Source organism: Hemiscyllium ocellatum, chromosome 50, assembly GCF_020745735.1.
Source record: "Hemiscyllium ocellatum isolate sHemOce1 chromosome 50, sHemOce1.pat.X.cur, whole genome shotgun sequence".
Taxonomy (NCBI): domain Eukaryota; kingdom Metazoa; phylum Chordata; class Chondrichthyes; order Orectolobiformes; family Hemiscylliidae; genus Hemiscyllium; species Hemiscyllium ocellatum.
Window position 1 is genome coordinate 7,492,127 of NC_083450.1, and position 23,587 is coordinate 7,515,713.

Consider the following 23,587-nt stretch of genomic DNA (forward strand, 5'->3'; position numbering starts at 1 on the left):
TCCTCCATTTATCTGAATTAAACTTCATCTGCCACTCCTCAGCCCATTGGCCCATCTGGTCCAGATCCTGTTGTAATCTGAGGTAACCCTCTTCACTGTCCACTACACCTCCAATTTTGGTGTCATCTACAAACTTACTAACTGTCCCTCTTATACTCACATCCAAATCATTTATATAAATGATGAAAAGTAGTGGGCCCAGCACCGATCCTTGTGGCACTCCACTGGTCACAGGCCTCCAGTCTGAAAAACAACCCTCCACCACCATGCTCTGTCTTCTACCTTTGAGCCAGTTCTGTATCCAAATGGCTAGTTCTCCCTGTATTCCATGAGATCTAACCTTGCTAATCAGTCTCCCATGGGGAACCTTGTCGAACGCCTTACTGAGGTCCATATAGATCACATCTACTGCTCTGCCCTCATCAATCCTCTTTGTTACTTCCTCAAAAAACTCAATCTTAAGTTTGTGAGACATGATTTCCCACACAAAGCCATGTTGACTATCCCGAATCAGTCCTTGCCTTTCCAAATACATGTACATCCTGTCCCTCAGGATTCCCTCCAACAACTTGCCCAGCACCGAGGTCAGGCTCACTGGTCTATAGTTCCCTGGCTTGTCCTTACCACCCTTCTTAAACAGTGGCACCGCGTTTGCCAACCTCCAGTCTTCCGGCACCTCACCTGTGACTATCGATGATACAAATATCTCAGTAAGAGGCCCAGCAATCACTTCTCTAGCTTCCCACAGAGTTCTGGGGTACACCTGATCAGGTCCTGGGGATTTATCCGCCTTTACCCATTTCAAGACATCCAGCACTTCCTCCTCTGTATTCTGGACATTTTGCAAGATGTCACCATCTATTTCCCTACAGTCTATATCTTCCATATCCTTCTCCCCAGTAAACACTGATGCAATATACTTGTTTAGTATCTGCCCCATCTCCTGCGGCTCCACACAAAGGCCGCCTTGCTGATCTTTGAGGGGCCCTATTCTCTCCCTAGTTACCCCTTTTGTCCTTAATGTATTTGTAAAAACTCTTCGGATTCTCCTTAACCCTATTTGCCAGTGCTATCTCATGTCCCCGTTTTTGCCCTCCTGATTTCCCTCTTAAAAAGCCGGTCCCTGTTTGTCCCCAGCTCCCCCTTCCGTCCCTGGATTGAAATGCAGAGAAAAAAAGGAGTAGGCCATTCAGCCCTTCTGGCATTGGATGGGACCACCCAACTCAGTCCCCATGTTCTCCCCTGAATCCACCTCATTCCAGAAAAATTTCAGAGCCTTAGTCTCACCTGGGGTCCTTTCTTTCTCCCTCCTGTTTCGGAAGGCTTTCTGGTGTCTTCCTGAACAGCAGCACAGGTACTGGGCGCATAGCCCACAGGGACAGAGGGAGGTGAAAGTGCTCAGTGCAGGGCCTGGTCATTAGCCGGTGTTAAATTTGTCTCATTTCCCCCAGCTCTTCCCCCACCCCCTTTCAAAAGCTCCCCCTCGTCAGAGGATTCCCAAATTCGGAACATTCCTGTTGAATCCACTCCTCTCTTGGCCCTGACTCTGACAACCCATTGTGCGACAAATTCATTCATCCAACCCCTTCCCCACCATTCCTCATGATTGGGAAAATCTCAAATCACGGTCTCCCGCCCTCCTTAACCTTCTTCACTCTGAGGTGAACCGTCCTGGTTTCACCCAGTCCCTCTACTTCCCTGGAGGAATGTCACCTTAAAAACAAATTTCAATTCAAAATCTGGCCAATGGAAGCCAGACCTACCAACGTACAGGGAATTCGGGTGATGTATATGACTGATTATGGGATAACGACGTCTAAATTTATATATAGGGTTACGTAGGGGTAGCTCAATAACGAATGATCATTTCCATCCAGACAGAATCCAACCATCATCCCCTTGACGCTCAATGGTGTTACCATCACTGAATCCCCCCACTATCAACATCCTGGGGGTTCCCATTGAGAGAGAATCTAACCATCGCCCCCTTGATGTTCAATGATGTTACCATCACTGAATCCCCTCGCTATCAACATCCTGGGGGTTCCCATTGAGAGAGAATCTAACCATCACCCCCTTGACATTCAATGGTGTTACCATCACTGAATCCCCCCACTATCAACATCCTGGGGGTTCCCATTGAGAGAGAATCCAACCATCGCCCCTTAATGTTCAATGGTGTTACCATCACTGAATTCCCCCACTATCAATATTCTGGGGGTTCCCATTGAGAGAGAATCTAACCATCGCCCCCTTGACGTTCAATGGTGTTACCATCACTGAATCCCACCACTATCAACATCCTGGGGGTTCCCATTGAGAGAGAATCTAACCATCGCCCCTTAATGTTCAATGGTGTTACCATCACTGAATTCCCCCACTATCAATATTCTGGGGGTTCCCATTGAGAGAGAATCTAACCATCGCCCCCTTGACGTTCAATGGTGTTACCATCACTGAATCCCACCACTATCAACATCCTGGGGGTTCCCATTGAGAGAGAATCTAACCATCACCCTCTTGATGTTCAATGGTGTTACCATCACTGAATCCCCTCACTATCAACATCCTGGGGGTTCCCGTTGCCCAGAAACTGAACTGGACCCAGCCCCATATATACCCAGCGGCTCCAAGAGCAGGTCAGAGGCTGGGAATCCTGCAGCGAGTAACTCCCCTCCTGACCCAACCCCCCTGCCCCAAAGCCTGTCCCACCAACGACAAGGCAGGAGTCAGGAGGGTGAGGGAATACTCCCCACTCGCCCCTGGACGGGGGTGGGGGGGCAGCTCCGACAACACTCGAGAAGCTCGACACCGTCCAGGGACAAAGCAGCCCCCCACTTGATTGGCACCACACCCACAAACACCCCCCTCCCCCCAGTCGCAGCTGGGTGTACCGACTACAAGACCCACTGCAGTGAGACTCCTTATACAGCACCTTCCCAAACCCATCACCTCTACCCCTGTGGCCCCACCGGCCCTGGGAACAAATGGAAGCCCAGTGCATTTATATAGCGCTTCCAACAGAGCGAAATGTCCACTCGCTGCACCGCGGGAAGCTGTAATTAATGCAAATGCAGAGTCGGGCCACGTGCAGTGATATCAGAAACAGGCACAGGATAGTGCAAAGGCCATTCCTGTTCGACAGGGCTTGAAGCCAAAAACAAAACATATCGGGCTCTTATCTGTGAAACACTGTTTATCTAGTGTTGCTAGATATGGAGCTGAGCCAGAGAAATACAACGGTTATGCCAGGACAGGCTTGTGTCTGCCCTTGGGGAGGTTTGGCGAGGGACTTCCATAGCCTAGCGCCTCCTATAGGCAGCTGAAAGCACGGCCACCAATGGCGGAACGTCAGGGATCAGAGGCGGTCAGGATTGCAGAGATCCTGGGAGGATGCGCATGCACGTGGGCAATACAGAGAAAGGAATGGGTGACATCGCTGCCTCCTGGTGACAGGGACCCAGGTTCGATTCCTCCCTAGGGGGTGACTGTCTGTGTGGAGTTGGCACATTCACCTCCCGTGTCTGCGTGGGTTTTCACTGGGTGCTCCGGTTACCTCACACAGTCCAGGGATGTGCAGGTTAGGGTGGATTGGCCATGCTAAATTGTCCCGTAGTGCCCAGGGATGTGCAGGTCAGGGTGGATTGGCCATGCTAAATTGTCCCGTAGTGTCTAGGGATGTGCAGGTTAGGGTGGACTGGCCATGCTAAGTTGTCCCGTGGTGTCCATGGATGTGCAGGTTAGGGTGGATTGGCCATGCTAAATTGTCCCATAGTGCCCCAGGGATGTGCAGGTTAGGGTGGATTGGCCATGCTAAATTGTCCCATAGTGCCAGGGATGTGCAGGTTAGGGTGGATTGGCCATGCTAAATTGTCCCATAGTGCCCAGGGATGTGCAGGTTAGGGTGGATTGGCCATGCTAAGTTGTCCCATAGTGCCCAGGGATGTGTAGGTTAGCTGCATTAGTCAGAGTTAAATGTAGACTCATAGGCTAGGGGAATGGGTCTGGGTGGGATACTCTTCAGAGAGTTTGTTGGGCCTAAGGCCTGTGCTTCCACACTGTAGGCATTCTATGAAAGGACTGGACCGTGAGCCCCAGTCTAAAGGAGACGGGGTGGGACTGCGATCAGGCGAAATGAGGAGCCTGTCGAATTCTCTGCCTACAAATCACACTGTAGCCATACTACTAGTTCGTCAGTGAAACAACAGCCACCGAAGTCCAGTGGAGTGACACAGCTGAGTGACATGAAACGGACAGAGAGCCAAGATAGTCATTGATACACCATTGGAGTCATAGAGGCCTAGGGCGTGGAAACTGGCCCTTTGGCCTGATGTGTGCACGCCGCACGCTTTTCACCATCCATCATGATCAGTAGCTTATCCTATTCATGTACCTATCGAAGTGTTTCTTAAATTGTACCAGCCTTCACCAGTACTGTTCCAGACACTCACTACCCTGTGTGTGAAAACACTTCCCCCTCTCGACCCATTTGTACCTCTCCCCTCTCACTTTAACCCTATGCCTCCCTGTTTTAGACTCTGGGGAAAAGCTGTCTGCTATCTACCTTATCCATGCCTCTCATGATTTTATACGTCTCAGTAAGGTCACCCCCCCCAGTCTCCTATACTCCAGGGTGAGAAAAGTCCCAGACTATCCAGTCTCTCCTTATAACGCAAACCGTCCAGTCCAGTTCTGACCCTCGTCCATCTTCTCTGCACCCTTTCGAGTTTAATAATATCCTTTCTATGTTAGGGTGAGCAGGACGGCACACAGATGGGAGTCTCACACATCTTTGTCTAGCTGCAACACCATGTCCCAAACTCCTCAGTGCTCAGACTGATGAACACAAGCATGTACTCTTAGGTCGCTTTGTTCTGTAACACTCTCCAGGGCCCTACCATTGACTGTGTAGGTCCTGCTCTGGTTTGACCCACCAAAATGCTTAAGTCACTGTCAGTCAGAGTACAAACCTTCCACACTCTCTGCAAAACGTTAGCTCACATTGGGTGCTGGGACCTGTGTACACAAATTGTCACTTTGGTCACTTGGAGTGAACGTGGATAACCACGAAACATGCACTGACTGATTTCATCCAGCTGCCACTCTCTCCCCCCTCTCTCTCTCAGGGAGATATCTGTACACTGACTGGTGTCTCTCAGTCCCCGCTCTCTCTCAGGGAGATATCTGTACACTGACTGGTGTCTCTCAGTCCCCCCTCTCTCTCAGGGAGATATCTGTACACTGACTGGTGTCTCTCAGTCCCCGCTCTCTCTCAGGGAGATATCTGTACACTGACTGGTGTCTCTCAGTCCCCCCTCTCTCTCAGGGAGATATCTGTACACTGACTGGTGTCTCTCAGTCCCTTCTCTCTCTCAGGGAGATATCTGTACACTGACTGGTGCTGTGAGTAAGTCATTAGTGCACTAAATACAACCAACCCATTGAACAGAAAATTTGCATTCCCCTCAGCTCCGTGTTCCTCATGACAATTTAATATTCTATGAAACCATTTTGCCTACACAATGGAGGGCTCAGAACTGAGTGTGAAAACAGAACAGATGGAGAGTACCATATCGAGACAAGGAGCTGTGACAGTGTTTCTCTCTGTGTACTGTCAGAGCGTCACACTGTCGCACTGTCAGCGCTTAGGGAGCAGGCACTGTCAGAGAGTCAATGCTGAGTGTGTGGGCACTATTGGAGGGTCAGTGCTGAGGGAGCGGGCACTGTCGGAGGGTCAGTGCTGAGTGTGTGGGCACTATTGGAGGGTCAGTGCTGAGGGAGCGGGCACTGTCGGAGGGTCAGTGCTGAGGGAGTGGGCACTGTCGCAGGGTCAGTGCTGAGGGAACGGGCACTGTTGCAGGGTCAGTGCTGAGGGAGCGGGCACTGTCGGAGGGTCAGTGCTGAGGGAGTGGGCACTGTAGGAGGTCTACATCAAGGGAGTGGGCACTGTCGCAGGGTCAGTGCTGAGGGAACGGGCACTGTTGCAGGGTCAGTGCTGAGGGAGCGGGCACTGTCGGAGGGTCAGTGCTGAGGGAGTGGGCACTGTCACAGGGTCAGTGCTGAGGGAACGGGCACTGTTGCAGGGTCAGTGCTGAGGGAGTGGGCACTGTCGCAGGGTCAGTGCTGAGGGAGTGGGCACTGTCGCAGGGTCAGTGCTGAGGGAACGGGCACTGTTGCAGGGTCAGTGCTGAGGGAGTGGGCACTGTGGGAGGGTCAGTGCTGAGGGAGCGGGTGCTGTGGGAGGGTCAGTGCTGAGGGAGCGGGTGCTGTGGGAGGGTCAGCGCTGAGGGAACACACACACTGTCAGAGATCAGCGCCACAGGAGCTGGCAATGTCAGAGTGCTCCTCCCTGTGGTGTATTTTAGGAATTACAGGTTCTGAGGTAGTTATTAATTCTGTCTTCCTTCCTGATCGCCGTTTAATCTTGAAGAATTCTGGCTGATCTCTGCATTATCCAGCAGTGTTTACATAATCTGTCTCTATCCATGATCTGTAAATTAATATACATGTATTTGGAAAGGCAAGGACTGATTCGGGATAGTCAACATGGCTTTGTGTGTGGGTAATCATGTCTCACAAACTTGATGAAGGTTTTTGAAGAAGTAACAAAGAGGATTGATAAGGGCAGAGAGGTAGATGTGATCTATATGGACTTCAGTAAGGCGTTCGACAAGGTTCCCCATGGGAGACTGGTTAGCAAGGTTAGATGTGCAGGAGAGAGAGAGAGAGAGAGAGAAAGAAATCCACACTGCTCCCCGACACAGCAGTGAACGTGCACAGTTACTGCCTTTGCTGTTGGAATTCATGTATCGCTGGACATTGGAGTGTGTCTGGGATAATTAACAAACACCAAAATTCACAACTGATCTTGGAGGAACCTGTTTGGGAGAGGTCACAGTACAGAAACAGATGAATTAATATTTTAAATGTGGCCTTACAATAAGTCTGCAGTAGTGAATAGAGTGGGTTCTTTCTTGATTATACGTTTTATTGAGATATATCTCCTGATTAAACTTAACAATATAAGCTGTAAGTATTAAGTTAGCCGGGAGCAGTGTTTTGTAGAGAAATCAGGCAGTGCTATTTTCTGGGACCGTAGATTGTGAAGGTGCAAAAATGGCCTTCAGTAGAGAGATATGCTCTTCTTGTTGGATTTGGGAGTTTCGGGAGAATTTACGGGTTACTGAGGATTATATCTGCAATAAATGTCATTGGTTGCAAATCCTGTCAGAACGAATGGATCGGTTGGAGAGACAGTAACAGGCAATGAAGAATTTATAAGAGTAAGGGGGTGTGATGAATGGCAGTTACAGGAAGGGAGAAACGCCATGGATACAGTCACACGGATGGGCTAACTCCAGGAAAGGTAAGAGAGAGATGGGCAGGTAATGCAGGAGTCTTCTGTGACTGTCCCCATTTCAAGCAGGTACGCTGTTTTGGAAAATGAAGGGGGTGATGGATTCTCAGGGGAATGTAGCACATACAGCCATGTTCCTGGTATTGAGACGGGCTCTGATGCAATGAGGGGTACGTTGGGTTCCAAGCGATCGATTGTATTCGGGGGGGATCTCCAGTCCAAGGCACAGACAGACGTTTCTGTGGCCAGCAGCGAAAAATCAGAATGGTGTGTTCCCTCCCTGGTGCCAGGGTCAAGGATGTCTCAGAGAGGGTGCGGAATGTTCTCACGGGGGAGAGGGACCACCAGGAGGTCATTGTACACATTGGAACCAATGACATTGGAAGGGAAAAGGAGGAGATTCTGAAGGGAGAATATAGAAAGTGAGGCAGAATTTTAAAAAGGAGGTCCTCAAGAGTAGTAATATCTGGATTATTCCCAGTGCTACGAGCTAGTGAGGGCAGGAATAGAAGGATAGAGCAGATGAATGCATGGGCTGAGGAGCTGGTGTATGGGAGAAGGATTCACATTTTTGGATCATTGGAATCTCTTCTGGGGTAGAAGTGACCTGTATAAGAAGGATAGATTATACCTGACTTGGAAGGGGACTAATATATTGGCAGGGAGATTTGCTAGAGCTGCTCGGGAGGATTTAAACTAGTAAGTTGGGGGTGACGGGGAGGGTGGCGGAACTAAGGGAGATAGTGAGGAAAGAGATCAGTCTGAGACTGGTACAGTTGAGAACAGAAGCGAGTCAAACAGTCAGGGCAGGCAGGGACAAGGTAGGACTGATAAATTAAACTGCATTTATTTCAATGCAAGAGGCCTAACAGGGAAGGCAGATGAACTCAGGGCATGGTTAGGAACGTGGGACTGGGATATCATAGCAATTACAGAAACATGGCTCAGGGATGGGCAGGACTGGCAGCTTAGTGTTCCAGGATACAAATGCTACAGGAAGGATAGAAAGGGAGGCAAGAGAGGAGGGGGGAGTGGTGATTTTGATAAGGGATAGCATTACAGCTATGCCAAGGGAGGATATTCCCGGAAATACATCCAGGGAAGTTATTTGGGTGGAACTGAGAAATAAGAAAGGGATGATCACCTGATTGGGATTGTATTATAGACCCCCCAATAGTCAGAGGGAAACTGAGAAACAAACTTGTAAGGAGATCTCAGCTATCTGTAAGAATAATAGAGTGGTTATGGTAGGGGATTTTAACTTTCCAAACATAGCCTGGGACTGCCATAGTCATAAGGGTTTAGACGGAGAGGAATTTCTTAAGTGCGAACAAGACAATTTTCTGATTCAGTATGTGGATGTATCTACTAGAGAAGGTGCAAATAAGGCAGGGCAGGTGACTGAGGTGTCAGCGGGGGAGCACTTTGGGGCCAGCGATCATAATTCTATTAGATTTAAAATAGTGATGGAAAAGGATAGACCCAGATCTAAAAGTTGAAGTTCTAAATTGGAGAAAGGCCAATTTTGACGGGATTAGGCAAGAACTTTCAAAAGCTGATTGGGGGCAGATGTTCACAGGTAAAGGGACGGCTGGAAAATGGGAAGCCTTCAGAAATAAGATAACGAGAATCCAGAGAAAGTATATTCCTGTCAGGGTGAAAGGGAAGGCTGGTAGGTATAGGGAATGCTGGATGACGAAAGAAATTGAGGGTTTGGTTAAGAAAAAGAAGGAAGCATATGTCAGGTATAGACAGGATAGATCGAGTGAATCCTTAGAAGAGTATAAAGGCAGTAGGAGTAAAAATTCAGAGGGAAATCAGGAGGGACAAACGGGGACACGAGATGGTTTGGCAAATAGAGTTAAGGAGAATCCAAAGGAATACATTAAGGACAAAAGGGTAACTAGAGAACAAATAGGGCCCCTCAAAGATCAGCAAGGCAGCCTTTGTGTGGAACCTTAAGACACGGGGGAGATTCTAAACAAATATTTTGCATCAGTGTTTACTGGGGAAAAGGACATGGAAGATATAGACTGTAGGGAAATAGATGGTGAGATCTTGAAATCCTTGCAGAGGAGGAAGTGCTGGATGTCTTGAAATGGGTAAAGGCGGATAAATCCCCAGGACCTGATCAGGTGTACCCCAGAACTCTGTGGGAAGCCAGGGAAGTGATTGCTGGGCCTCTTACTGAGATATTTGTATCATCGATAGTCACAGGTGAGGTGCTGGAAGACTGGAGGTTGGTAAATGTAGTGTCACTGTTTAAGAAGGGCGGTAAGGACAAGTTAGGGAACTATAGACCAGTGAGCCTAATATCAGTGGTGGGCAAGTTATTGGAGGGAATCCTGAGGGACAGGATGTACATGTATTTGGAAAGGCAAGGATTGATTCGGGATAGTCCACATGGCTTTGTGTGTGGGAAATCATGTCTCACAAACTTGATTGAGTTTTTTGAGAAAGTAACAAAGAGGATTGATGAGGGCAGAGCAGTAGATGTGATCTATGTGGACCTCAGTAAGGCGTTCGACAAGGTTCCCCATGGGAGACTGATTAGCAAGGTTAGATCTCATGGAATACAGGGAGAACTAGCCATTTGGATACAGAACTGGCTCAAAGGTAGAAGACAGAGGGTGGTGGTGGAGGGTTGTTTTTCAGACTGGAGGCCTGTGACCAGTGGAGTGCCACAAGGATCAGTGCTGGGCCCTCTACTTTTCATCATTTATATAAATGATTTGGATGTGACCATAAGAGATATAGTTAGTAAGTTTGTAGATAACACCAAACTTGGAGATGTAGTGGACAGCGAAGAGGGTTACCTCAGATTACAACAGGATCTGGACCAGATGGGCCAATGGGCTGAGAAGTGGCAGATGGAGTTTAATTCAGATAAATGCGAGGTGCTGCATTTTGGGAAAGCAAATCTTAGCAGGACTTATACACTTAATGGTAAGGTCCTAGGGAGTGTTGCTTAACAAAGAGACCTTGGAGTGCAGGTTCATAGCTCCTTGAAAGTGGGAGTCGCAGGTAGATAGGATAGTGAAGGCGGCGTTTGGTATGCTTTCCTTTATTGGTCAGAGTATTGAGTACAGGAGTTGGGAGGTCATGTTGCGGCTGTACAGGACATTGGTTAGGCCACTGTTCGAATATTACGTGCAATTCTGGTCTCCTTCCTATCGGAAAGATGTTGTGAAACTTGAAAGGGTTCAGAAAAGATTTACAAGGATGCTGCCGGGTTGGAGGATCTGAGCTACGGGGAGAGACTGAATAGGCTTTGAGTTGAGTTGTTTTCCCTGGAGTGTCAGAGGCTGAGGGGTGACCATACAGAGGTTTATAAAATCATGAGGGGTATGGATAGGGTAAATAGGCAAGGTCTTTTCCCTGGGGTGGGGGAGACCAGAACTAGAGGGCATAAGTTTAGGGTGAGATGGGAAAGATAGCAGTGGTGGAGGCTGGTACAATGACAGCGTTTAAAAGGCATCTTGATGGGGACCAGGAAGGGTTTAGAGGGATATGGGCCAAGTGCTGGCAAATGGGACTAGATTAGGTTGGGATATCTGGTCAGCATGGACGAGTAGGGGTTGAAGGGTCTGTTTCTGAGTTGGACATCTTTATGCCTCTAAATCCCTCTGCTCTCACCTTAAAACCATTCTTGCTCGTTCTGAACTCCTCTATCCTCGGGAAACGATCTTTGCTATTCACCCTAGCTGTGCCCCTCTATAATTTCACCCCTCAACCTCCGACACTCCAGTGACAAATGTCTCAGCCTTTCCATATAACTCAAACCCTCCAGTCCTGGCAGCATCCTGGTAAATCTCTTCTGGCCCCCTCTCCAGTTTAATAACCTCCTTCCTGTAACAGGGCGACCAGAACTGGACACAGTTCTCCAGACGAGGCCTCACCAATGTCCTGTACAACCCCAACATGACGTCCCCAACTCCTGTACTCAAAGGTCTGAGCAATGAAGGCAAGCGTGTTATAAACACCTCCTTAACCACCCTGTGACGCAAACTTCAAAGAATTATGTACCTGAGCCCCTCGGTCTCTCTGCTCTACAACGCCAACCAGGGCCCGACCATTAATTGTATAAGTCCTGGTTCGTTTGTCCAAAATGCAAAACCATATTTATCCAAATTAGACTCCACCTGCCACTCTCAGCCCATTGACCCAATTGATCAAGGTCCTGTTGTACTGTGAGGTAACCTCCTTCACTGTCCACTGTGCCACCAAGTTTGGTGTCATCTGCAAACTTACCAACCATCTTCCCTAAATTCTCAACCAAATCGTTTCAATAAACGACAAACAGCAGGGGGACCCAGCACCGATCCCTGTGGGACACCGCCGGTCACAGGCCTCCGGTCTGAAAAACAACCCTCCACCCCCACTCTCTGTCTCCTAACCTCGAGACAGTTTTGTATCCAATTGGCAAGCCCACCTCAAGTTAACCGCGGGGTGGCACGGTGGCGCACCACTGCCTCACAGCACCAGGGTCCCAGGTTCGATTCCAGCCTCAGACGACTGTCCGGGTGGAGCTTGTGCATTCTCCCCGTGTCTGCATGGGTTTCCTCCGGGTACTCCGGTTTCCTCCCACAGTCCAAAGATGTGCAGGTTAGGCTGAATTGGCCATGCTAAATTGTCCCATAGTGCCCAGGGATGTGCAGGTTAGAGTGGATTGGCCATGCTAAATTGTCCCATAGTGCCCAGGGATGTGCAGGTTAGGGTGGATTGGCCATGCTAAATTGTCCCATAGTGCCCAGGGATGTGCAGGTTAGGGTGGATTGGCCATGCTAAATTGTCCCATAGTGCCCAGGGATGTGCAGGTTAGGGTGGATTGGCCATGCTAAATTGTCCCATAGTGCCCAGGGATGTGCAGGTTAGGGTGGATTGGCCATGCTAAATTGTCCCATAGTGCCCAGGGATGTGCAGGTTAGGGTGAATTGGCCATGCTAAATTGTCCCATAGTGCCCAGAGATGTGCAGGTTAGGATGGATTGGCCATGCTAAATTGTCCCATAGTGCCCAGAGATGTGCAGGTTAGGGTGGATTGGCCATGCTAACTTGTCCCATAGTGCCCAGGGATGTGCAGGTTAGGGTGGATTGGCCATGCTAAATTGTCCCATAGTGCCCAGGGATGTGCAGGTTAGGATGGATTGGCCATGCTAAATTGTCCCATAGTGTGAGGTGCGTTAGTCAGAAGGAAATGGGTCTGGGTGGGTTACTCTTCGGAGGGTCGGTGTGGACTAGTTGGGCCGAAGGGCCTGTTTCCACACTGTAGGGAATCTAATCTAATTCCCGATGAAGGGCTCTTGCCTGAAACGTTGATTCTCCTGCTCCTGGGATGCTGCCTAACCTGTTGCGCTTTTCCAGCAACGTACTCTCAACTCTGATCTCCAGCATCTGCAGTCCTCGCTTTCTTCAAGTTAACCCCTGCCTAGCAATCTTCGAGGGGAAAGGATGTCTTGAGACAGAGAGACATTAAAGAGCTTTGATAATGACGGGACATGCTGGGGTCCTGTTACCTTGGGTACTTACGTCACACACGGTATGTCTGTATAGCACGCGAAACAGTACTTTTCACTGTATCTTGGGACAATAATGACTCCAATCAAATCAATTCAAGGAAGACCCTTTTACAGATAAAAGATAGAGTGTTGGAGGCCACTGTAAAGTTCTGGCAGATCCCCAGGGCTAGCCGGGACTCCTTGATGCCACACTCGGTCGAATGCACTCTTGATGTCAACAGTTGTCACTCTCACCTTCCCTCTGGATTTCAGCTCCTTTTGTCCAGGTTTGAACTAATGAGGTCAGGAGCTGAGTGACCCCCTGGTGGGAACCCAAACTGGGCATCACTGAGCAGGTTATTTCTGAGCAGGTACTGCCGGATTGCTCTGTTGGTGGCACCTTCCATCGCTTTACTGATGATGGAGATGGAGCGGGGGAATTGATCATGTTGGATTTATCTTGCCTTTTCTCGTGTCCAGGACGGACCTGGGGCAACTGCCCAATCGCTGAGTGGATGTAACTGTTCCTGAACAGCTTCGCTCTGGGGAGCAGCAAGTTCTGGAGCACAAGTCTTCAGTCCCATTGCCGCGATGTTGGCAGGGCCCATCGCCTTTGCAGTCCCCAGTGTCTCCAACTGTTTCACGTGGGGTGAATCAGACTGGCTGAAGCCTGAGGCATCTGTGATGTTGGCCCGAAAGGTCGAATTTTCTGTTCCTTGGATGCTGCCTGACCTGCTGCGTTTTTCTAGCAACACATTTTTCAATATCTGCAGTCCTCACTTTCCCCAATCATTGGAGGAGACCAAGATGGATCATCAACTCAGCACTTTCGGCTGAAGATTGCTGCCAAAGCTTCAGCCTTATCTTTTGCCCCGATGTGCTGGGCTCTCCCATCATTGAGGAGGGGGGATAGTTGTGAAGCCTCCTCCTCCAGTGAATTGTTTAATGGCCCACCACCGTTCCCCATTGGATGGGGCAGGACTGCAGAGCCTAGGTCTGATCCGTTGGCCTTGGGATCGCTTAGCTCTGTCCATCACTTGCCGTTTGGCGTGCCAGCCGTCCTGTTTGGTGGCTTCACCTCATCTTTAGGTACGCCCTGGTGCCCTCCTGCACTCCCCATTGAACCAGGGTTGATCCCCTAGCTTGGTGGGAATGGTGGAGTGGGGGATATGCCGAGCCATGAGGTTACAGATCGTCCTGGAGTACAGTTCTGCTGTTGTTGGTGTGGCCCATAGCGCCTCATGGATGCCCAGTCTTGAGCTGCTAGATCTGTTTGAAGTCTGTCCTCAAAGTTTGTGCGAAGATTTGTAGCTCGGGTGCTTGTTGTAGTGGTTCTGTTCGCCGAGCTGGAAGTTTTTGTTGCAAACGTTTCGTCCCCTGGCTAGGAGACATCATCAGTGCTCTGGAGCCTCCTGCGAAGCGCTTCTTTGATGTTTCTTCCGGTATTTATAGTGGTCTGTCCTTGCCGCTTCCGGGTGTCAGTTTCAGCTGTCCGCTGTAGTGGTTGGTATATTGGGTCCAGGTCGATGTGTCTGTTGATGGAGTTTGTGGATGAATGCCATGCCTCTAGGAATTCCCTGGCTGTTCTCTGTCTGGCTTGCCCTATGATAGTAGTGTTTTCCCAGTCGAATTCATGTTGCAAGTTGTCTGAGTGTGTGGCTACTAGGGATAGCTGGTCGTGTCGTTTCGTGGCTAGTTGGTGTTCATGTATGCAGATTGTTAGCTGTCTTCCTGTTTGTCCTATATAGTGTTTTGTGCAGTCCTTGCATGGTATTTTGTAAACTACATTACATTAGTTTTGCTCATGTTGGGTATCGGGTCCTTTGTTCTAGTGAGTTGTTGTCTGAGCGTGGCTGTCGGTTTGTGTGCCGTTATGAGTCCTAAGGGTCGCAGTAGTCTGGCTGTCAGTTCTGAAACGCTCCTGATGTATGGTAGTGTGGCTAGTCCTTTTGGTTGTGGCATGTCCTCGTTCCGTGGTCTATCTCTTAGGCATCTGTTGCGCGGGTATCCGTTTTTGGTGAATACCTTGTATAGGTGTTCCTCTTCCTCTTTTCGCAGTTCTGGTGTACTGCAGTGTGTTGTAGCTCTTTTGAATAGTGTCCTGATGTGTGTTGGGGTGGTTACTTTCATAGTTTAGGACTTGGTCTGTGTGTGTTGTTTTCCTGTGTACCCTTGTGGTGAATTCTCCGTTCGGTGTTCTCTGTACTATCACGTCTAGGAATGGGAGTTGGCTGTCCTTTCCTCTTCTCTCGTGAAGTCTGTCCTATTTCGCAGAGTGATAGTGCCGCACTGCACGATGGAGGGTATTCTCAATGTGAAGGCAGAACTTTGTCTCCCCAAGGGCAGCGCGGTGGTCGATACTGTCACAGACAGAGACATCTGCGGCTGGCAGATTGGTAAGGATTAGATCAAATATGGTTTTCCCTCCTTTGTTGGTTCCACCAGCCACGGACCCAGCTGAGCAGCTACGTCCTTTAGGACCCGGCCAGCTCGATCAGTCATCTTGCTGCCGGGCTACTCTTGGTGGTGGACACTGAAATCCCCTCCCCCCTCACCCAGAGGACATTGTGGTCCCTTCCCACCCTCACTACTTCCTCCAAGGGTCATTCAACAGGGAGGAGTGTCGATTCATCAGCTGAGGGAGGACGACACGTGGTCATCAGCAGGATCTTTCCTTGCCCAAGTTTAACCACGTGGGGGCCAGAGTCAATGTTGCGGACTCCCTCCTGACTGTACCACCATCTCTGTTGGGTCAGTCCTGTCGATGGGACAGGACGCACCCAGGGCTGGTGACGGGACGGTCTGGGAGATGGTCCATCAGGTCATGATTCCCTGAGTATGACAATGTTCAGGCTGGTTGCTTGACGTTCCTGATGAAGGGCTTTTGCCCGAAACGTCAATCTTCCCGTTGACCCAACTGACCAAGGACCCGTTGCATTGTGAGGTAACCTCCTTCACTGTCCACTGTGCCACCAAGTTTGGTGTCGTCTGCAAACTTACTAACCACGCTCCCTAAATTCGCAACCAAATCATTTAAAGAAATGACAACCACCACTGGTCACAGGCCTCCTGTCTGAAAAAACAACCTTCCACCACCACCCTCTGTCTCCTAACCCCGAGATGGTTTTGTATCCATCTGGCAAGACCACCAAAAGTTAACCGTTTCATTCCCGATGAAGGGCTCTTGACCGAAACGTCGATTCTCCTGCTCCTCGGACACTGCCTGGCCTGGCCAGCACAACTCTGATCTAGACTCTGATCTCTCCTAGTTTTTGCACTAGCCCCCAGACGTTAGTGAGGAGGGCTTTGTAGGGCTGTCTCGGCCGTTGTCTTTTCCGGTGTTTGGTTTAATTCCTTTCTGGCGTTTTGATAAAACCCACAGCACCTTATGACAATCAAAATCATGCCCATCAGGAGACTGATGCAATTTGACGTTTTCCACTTGTGTCTGCGTGGGTTTCCTGGGGGTGCTCCGGTTTCCACCCACAATCCAAAGGTGTGCAGGTTAGGGTGGATTGGCCATGCTAAATTGTCCCATAGTGCCCCAGGGATGTGCAGGTTAGGGTGGATTGACCATGCTAAATTGTCCCATAGGGCCCAGTGATGTGCAGGTTAGGGTGGATTGGCCATGCTAAATTGTCCCATAGTGCCCAGGGATGTGCAGGTTAGGGTGGATTGGCCATGCTAAATTGTCCCATAGTGCCCAGGGATGTGCAGGTTAGGGTGGATTGGCCATGCTAAATAGTCCCGTAGTGCCCAGGGATGTGTAGATTAGGGTGGATGGGCCATGCTAAACTGTCCTGTAGTGCCCAGGGATGTGCAGGTTAGGGTGGATTGGCCGTGTTAACTTGTCCCGTAGTGTCCAGGAATGTGCAGGTTAGGGTGGATTGGCCATGCTAAATTGTCCCGTAGTGTCCAGGAATGTGCAGGTTAGGGTGGATTGGCCATGCTAAATTGTCCCATAGTGCCCAGGGATGTGCAGGTTCGGGTGGATTGGCCATGCTAAATTGTCCCGTGGTGTCCAGGGATGTGCAGGTTAGGTCAGGATCAAACCCAGGTCCCCAGCATCATGAGGGAACGGGAATACACACCACACTGCCCAGCTAACTAGACAGTTTACAACATATAGATATGTCTGATAACTTTAAACCTGCCAGTCAATACAGATAAACTGCTAATCAGTGAGACCGAAAGAATTAATAACCACCTTGGACTCTGCCATTCCTAAAACACACCACCAGGAGGAGCTCATGGGCCAAAGATGAAATGCATGTTTGTTTGAAGTTTGGCAAAAGGAGATAGCAGAACTGAGCAGTAACAGATGCTGTCCATAGCACAGACAAAAGTGTTTGAAGGAGTCAGTTATAAACTGGGAAAGGGGGAACAGACAGTACTGAACGAAAGGGCAACTGTTGGAGGGTCAGTGCTGAGGGAGTGGGTGCTGTCTGAGGGTCAGTGCTGAGGGAGTGGGCACTGTCTGAGGGTCAGTGCTGAGGGAGTGGGTGCTGCGGGAGGGTCAGTGCAGAGGGAGTGGGTGGTGTCGGAGGGTCAGTGCTGAGGGAGTGGGCACTCTTGGAGGGTCAGTGCTGAGGGAGGGTCAGCGCTGAGGGAGTGGGCGCTGTCGGAGGCAGTGCTGAGGGAGTGGGCACTGTTGGAGGGTCAGTGCTGAAGGAGCGGGCACTGTCGGAGGGTCAGCGCTGAGGGAATGGGCTCTGTCGGAGGGTCACTGCTGAGGGAGTGGGCACTGTTGGAGGGTCAGTGCTGAAGGAGCGGGCACTGTCGGAGGGTCAGCGCTGAGGGAATGGGCTCTGTCGGAGGGTCAGTGCTGAGGGAGTGGGCGCTGTGGGAGGGTCAGTGCTGAGGGAGTGGGCGCTGTGGGAGGGTCAGTGCTGAGGGAGCGGGTGCTGTGGGAGGGTCAGTGCTGAGGGAGCGGACGCTGTGGGAGGGTCAGTGCTGAGGGAGTGGGTGCTCTGGGTGGGTCAGTGCTGAGGGAGTGGGCGCTGTGGGAGGGTCAGTGCTGAGGGAGTGGACGCTGTGGGAGGGTCAGTGCTGAGGGAGTGGGTACAGTGGGAGGGTCAGTGCTGAGGGAGCGGGCGCTGTGGGAGGGTCAGTGCTGAGGGAGCGGGTGCTGTGGGAGGGTCAGTGCTGAGGGAGCGGGTGCTGTGGGAGGGTCAGTGCTGAGGGAGTGGGTGCTGTGGGAGGGTCAGTGCTGAGGGAGCGGGTGCTGTGGGAGGGTCAGCGCTGAGGGAGCGGGAGAAAGTCAAATCGTTGATTGCATCTGTTGCTCCTGATGTGGTCTCCTCTACATTGGGGAGACTGGACGCCTTTAAAGCGCTTTAGAGAACATCTCAGGGACGTCTGCACCAATCAACCCCACCATCCTGTGGCTGAATACATCACCCCCTCCCACTCTGCACGCAGATCCTGGGCCTCCTCCATCGCCACTCACTCATCACCATCCGAGTGGGCCTGGAGGAAGACCACCTTATTCCACCTTGGAACCCTTCAACCCCAAGATATCATTTCCCCACTACCCACCTCACCCCAATTCCAACCTTCCAGCTCAGCACTGCCCTCATGACCTGTCATACCTACCCATCTTCCTTCCTACCTATCTGCTCCCTTCCGACCTATCACCTTTACCCCCACCTCCATCCACCTATCGCACTCTCAGCTACCTTCGCCCCCTAGCCCCATCCCCCTCCCATTTATGTCTCCAACGCCCGAGGTTCCCAGCCTCATTCCCGATGAAGGGCTCCTGTCCAAAAGAACGTCGATTCTCCTGCTCCTCGGATGCTGCCTGACCTGCTGCACTTTTCCAACAATGCACTCTCAATGCCAAAGGAGTGTGGGTCAGAGGGTCAGAGCTGAGGGAGCGGCCATTGTTGCAGGGTCTGTGCTGCGGGAAAGGGCACTGTGGGAAGGTCAGCCCTGAGGGAGTGTTTAACAGGGACAGAGTGTAGAGGGAGCTATACTCTGTGCTGCCCCTGTCCTGGATGAGGGGAGGGGATTGGGGGGAACAGTGCACTCTGTATTTAGCTCAGTGTCCCTGCTGGGGTTGACTGGGTGGGGTTGGTCATGGCGTGGGAAGCAGCTGTTGTTTTCTGCATCAAGATAATTGACTATTTCGGGAGCCGTGATTGACGGACTGGGCTGCGTTGTGACACTTTTGAGGTCAGGGACAAAAAAAAACATCACCGAACCACTTCCCCATTTCACGGACAAAATGGGTCAGGGCTGCGCAAATCTGTGTTGCAATCCTCAACGCAGCACAACAACCCCTGGTCCCAGCTTCCGCCCGGGACAGGCTGAGAGGCTAGTTCGCATCAGATTGGACAAACAGACTGAAGGTGTTTTCATTCGAAAGAGGCAGGGTGAGGGGCGGGGGGGGTGACCTGACTGAAGGCTTAGAAATATGGAAAACCGTTTGAGAGGTTACACGTACAGCAGACTTTCCAAACTGTTGAGGGGAAAACAGAACTAGCATGGAGATTCGCAGGGGGAGGATAGGGAACTCGCTCCCACAGGGAGTCGGTGGGGGGGAATGGGGGACTCACTCCCACTGGGAGTGAGGGGGGAGAATGGGGGAACTCGCTCCCACTGGGGGGTAAGAATAGGGGACTCGCTCCCACTGGGGGGGTGAGAATGGGGGACTCGCTCCCACTGGGGGGTGAGAATGGGGGGACTCGCTCCCATTGGGGGGTGAGAATGGGGGGACTCGCTCCCACTGGGGGGTGAGAATGGGGGGATCGCTCCCACTGGGGGGTGAGAATGGGGGGACTTGCTCCCATTGGGGGGTGAGAATGGGGGGATCGCTCCCACTGGGGGGTGAGAATGGGGGACTCGCTCCCATTGGGGGGGTGAGAATGGGGGACTCGCTCCCATTGGGGGGGTGAGAATGGGGGACTCGCTCCCATTGGGGGGGTGAGAATGGGGGGACTCGCTCCCATTGGGGGGTGAGAATGGGGGGACTCGCTCCCATTGGGGGGTGAGAATGGGAGGACTCGCTCCCACTGGGGGGGTGAGAATGGGGGACTCGCTCCCATTGGGGGGTGAGAATGGGGGGACTCGCTCCCATTGGGGGGGGTGAGAATGGGAGGACTCGCTCCCATTGGGGGGTGAGAATGGGGGGACTCGCTCCCATTGGGGGGGGTGAGAATGGGGGGACTCGCTCCCATTGGGGGGTGTGAATGGGAGGACTCGCTCCCATTGGGGGGGGTGAGAATGGGAGGACTCGCTCCCATTGGTGGGTGAGAATGGGGGACTCGCTCCCATTGGGGGGGTGAGAATGGGGGGACTTGCTCCCATTGGGGGGTGAGAATGGGGGGACTCGCTCCCATTGGGGGGTGAGAATGGGGGGACTCGCTCCCACTGGGGGGTGAGAATGGGGGGACTTGCTCCCATTGGGGGGTGAGAATGGGGGGACTCGCTCCCACTGGGGGGTGAGAATGGGGGGATCGCTCCCACTGGGGGGTGAGAATGGGGGACTCGCTCCCATTGGGGGGAAAATGGAGTCTCGCTTCCAGTGGGATTGGATGGGAGAAGGGGGGAACTCAGTCCCACTGGGAGTGAGGAGGGTAGGAGAGTGGGGGACTCACTCCCACAGAGAATGGGGTAGAGGGGAATGAGAGAGTTGGGGGAGAATGGGGGGCCCAGGATAACAGTAGTGCCATACTGAGGAGTTGGAGCTGGATGTATGGATGAGGGAGTGAGCAAAAGAAGGAAAAGGGACAAGAACGTTCAGAGGCTGTTTTGGGGCAGGAACAACAGCACAGAGTAAAGGGGCCAAATGGACTGTTTGTCTCCTGGGAATGCTGTTCGATTTCTAATGGATGCACTGAGCATCCTCAAAGCACGCAAGAGGCCACGTAGCCCATAGAGTGACGATGTGATTCTGGTTGGATCAACACGCATGGAACTGAGGGGGCACTCCAATTTACCACAAACAGCTGACCCTCAGACAGCACCCACTCCCTCAGCACTGACCCTCCCACAGCACCCACTCCCTCAGCACTGACCCTCCCACAGCACCCACTCCCTCGGCACTGACCCTCCCACAGCACCCACTCCCTCAGCACTGACCCTCCCACAGCACCCACTCCCTCGGCACTGACCCTCCCACAGCACCCTCTCCCTCAGCACTGACCCTCCCACAGCACCCACTCCCTCAGCACTGACCCTCCCACAGCACCCACTCCCTCAGCACTGACCCTCCAACAGCGCCCACTCCCTCGGCACTGACCCTCCAACAGCACCCGTGATCAACCAGGAACTTACAAAGACAGGTATGAGTGTAGGGGCTGGAGGGGGTGACAGAGATAGGGAGGGGGTGTAGGGGCTAGAGTGGGTGCAGGGGCTGGAGGGGGTGACAGAGATAGGGTGCGGTTATAGGGGCTAGAGGGGTTGACAGAAATAGGGAGGGGGTGTAGGGGGCTGGAGCGGGTGACAGAGATAGGGAGGGGGTGTAGGGGCTGGAAGGGGTGACAGAGATAGGGAGGGGGTGTAGGGGCTGGAGGGGGTGACAGAGATAGGGAGGGGGTGTAGGGGCTGGAGGGGGACACCATCCCAATGGGTCAGTCCCCTTCCCGTATCCTTCTATTGGACACCATCCCAATGGGTCTGTCCCCTTCCCGTATCCTTCTATTGGACACCATCCCAATGGGTCAGTCCCCTTCCCGTACCGTCCCATTGGACACCATCCCAATGGGTCAGTCCCCTTCCCGTACCGTCCCATTGGACACCATCCCAATGGGTCAGTCCCCTTCCCGTATCCTTCTATTGGACACCATCCCAATGGGTCAGTCCCCTTCCTGTACCCTCCCATTGGACACCATCCCAATGGGTCAGTCCCCTTCCTGTACCCTCCCATTGGACACCATCCCAATGGGTCTGTCCCCTTCCCGTATCCTTCTATTGGACACCATCCCAATGGGTCAGTCCCCTTCCCGTATCCTTCTATTGGACACCATCCCAATGGGTCAGTCCCCTTCCTGTACCCTCCCATTGGACACCATCCCAATGGGTCAGTCCCCTTCCTGGAGGGGCTGGATTGGTGGAGGTGACAGAGGTAGGGAGCAGTTATAGAGGCTGGGGGAGGTGACAGAGATAGGGAGGGGGTGCAGGGTCCGAAGGAGGTGACAGAGATAGGGGAGGGGTGTAGGGGCTGGAGGGGGCGACAGGAATAGAGAGGGGTTGTAGGGGACTGGAGGAGGTGACAGAGATAGGGAAGGGATGCAGGGGTCTGTGGCCAGTCACAACAGAGGAACCGCCTTTGGTGCATGGTTCAAAAGGACCTGATCTACTTTGTGATCCTTACACGATTGGGACTTTCGGTCATGCGTGGTGGTTGTAGGGTGGGGGTGCTGAGGATGTGGGTCGTGATCATAGGAGGTTTCATATAGGCTGTGTGGCGTAACACTGCAGCAGGCACAAGTCCCTGGGTACAGGAGGGGTTGGGCCTTGGAGGTACAGGAGGGCAGTGATTGAGCCAATCGGTGAGACAATCAATGGCTCCCAGGGAGTGTTGACCGACAAGGAGTGTGTACCAGCAAAGGCAAACTGAAAACATATAGAGTGATTACCCATACCAACAGAAAAAAAACCTTTATTCAGGATATTACGGGAACAGAATTATATTGCAATGTTCCTCCTTGCTGTTTGAATTCAGTGCTAAGACAGAGCATTATTATATTTCCAGTTGTAGTCTGTAGATGCAAACGATATGAGAATCTGGGTATATTCAGATTTTGTTTGTTGGCACATCCAAGAATCAAGGAAGGCCCAAGACTGGACCTTCGACTGATCTCCAGCATCTGCAGTCCGTATTTTCTCCTCGGCCTAAAGATTACTTATTCTCCAGCACAGAAACAGCCACTCAGTCCCCCTTCTGCTGCTGTTCCTGCTCTCAACTAGCCTCCTCTCAACATCCCCTTCACTACCTCACATCACCAAATTCTTCTCATCCTGCCTCCCTTGAGAGTAACCGGCACAGCCCCCCACAACCACATCGACCCTTTCTAACTCCAGTATATCCTCCATGTCCAACGGGAGTGATTGGAAAGGGAGGTGACCCATTGGGATGGTGTCCAATGGGAGGGTACGGGAAGGGGACTGACCCATTGGGATGGTGTCCAATAGAAGGATACGGGAAGGGGACTGACCCATTGGGATGGTGTCCAATAGAAGGATACGGGAAGGGGACTGACCCATTGGGATGGTGTCCAATAGAAGGATACGGGAAGGGGACTGACCCATTGGGATGGTGTCCAATAGAAGGATACGGGAAGGGGACAGACCCATTGGGATGGTGTCCAATAGAAGGATACGGGAAGGGGACTGACCCATTGGGATGGTGTCCAATAGAAGGATACGGGAAGGGGACTGACCCATTGGGATGGTGTCCAATGGGAGGGTACAGGAAGGGGACTGACCCATTGGGATGGTGTCCAATAGAAGGATACGGGAAGGGGACTGACCCATTGGGATGGTGTCCAACAGGAGGGTACTGGAAGTGGTTTAATCCATTGGGAAGATATCTAATGGGAGAGTATGGGAAGGGGAGTGACCCACCGGGATGGTGTCCAATGGGAGGGTATGGGAAGGAGCACGACCAATCCATTGTGATGATCCATTACCCCACACGTCTCCCTCACCCCAGTGACCTGCAGTGGGGGATGGAATTGGATTTGGCGAAGAATCCTGGTTTTGTGGGGAGTGGGTGATGCAGTGGTTAC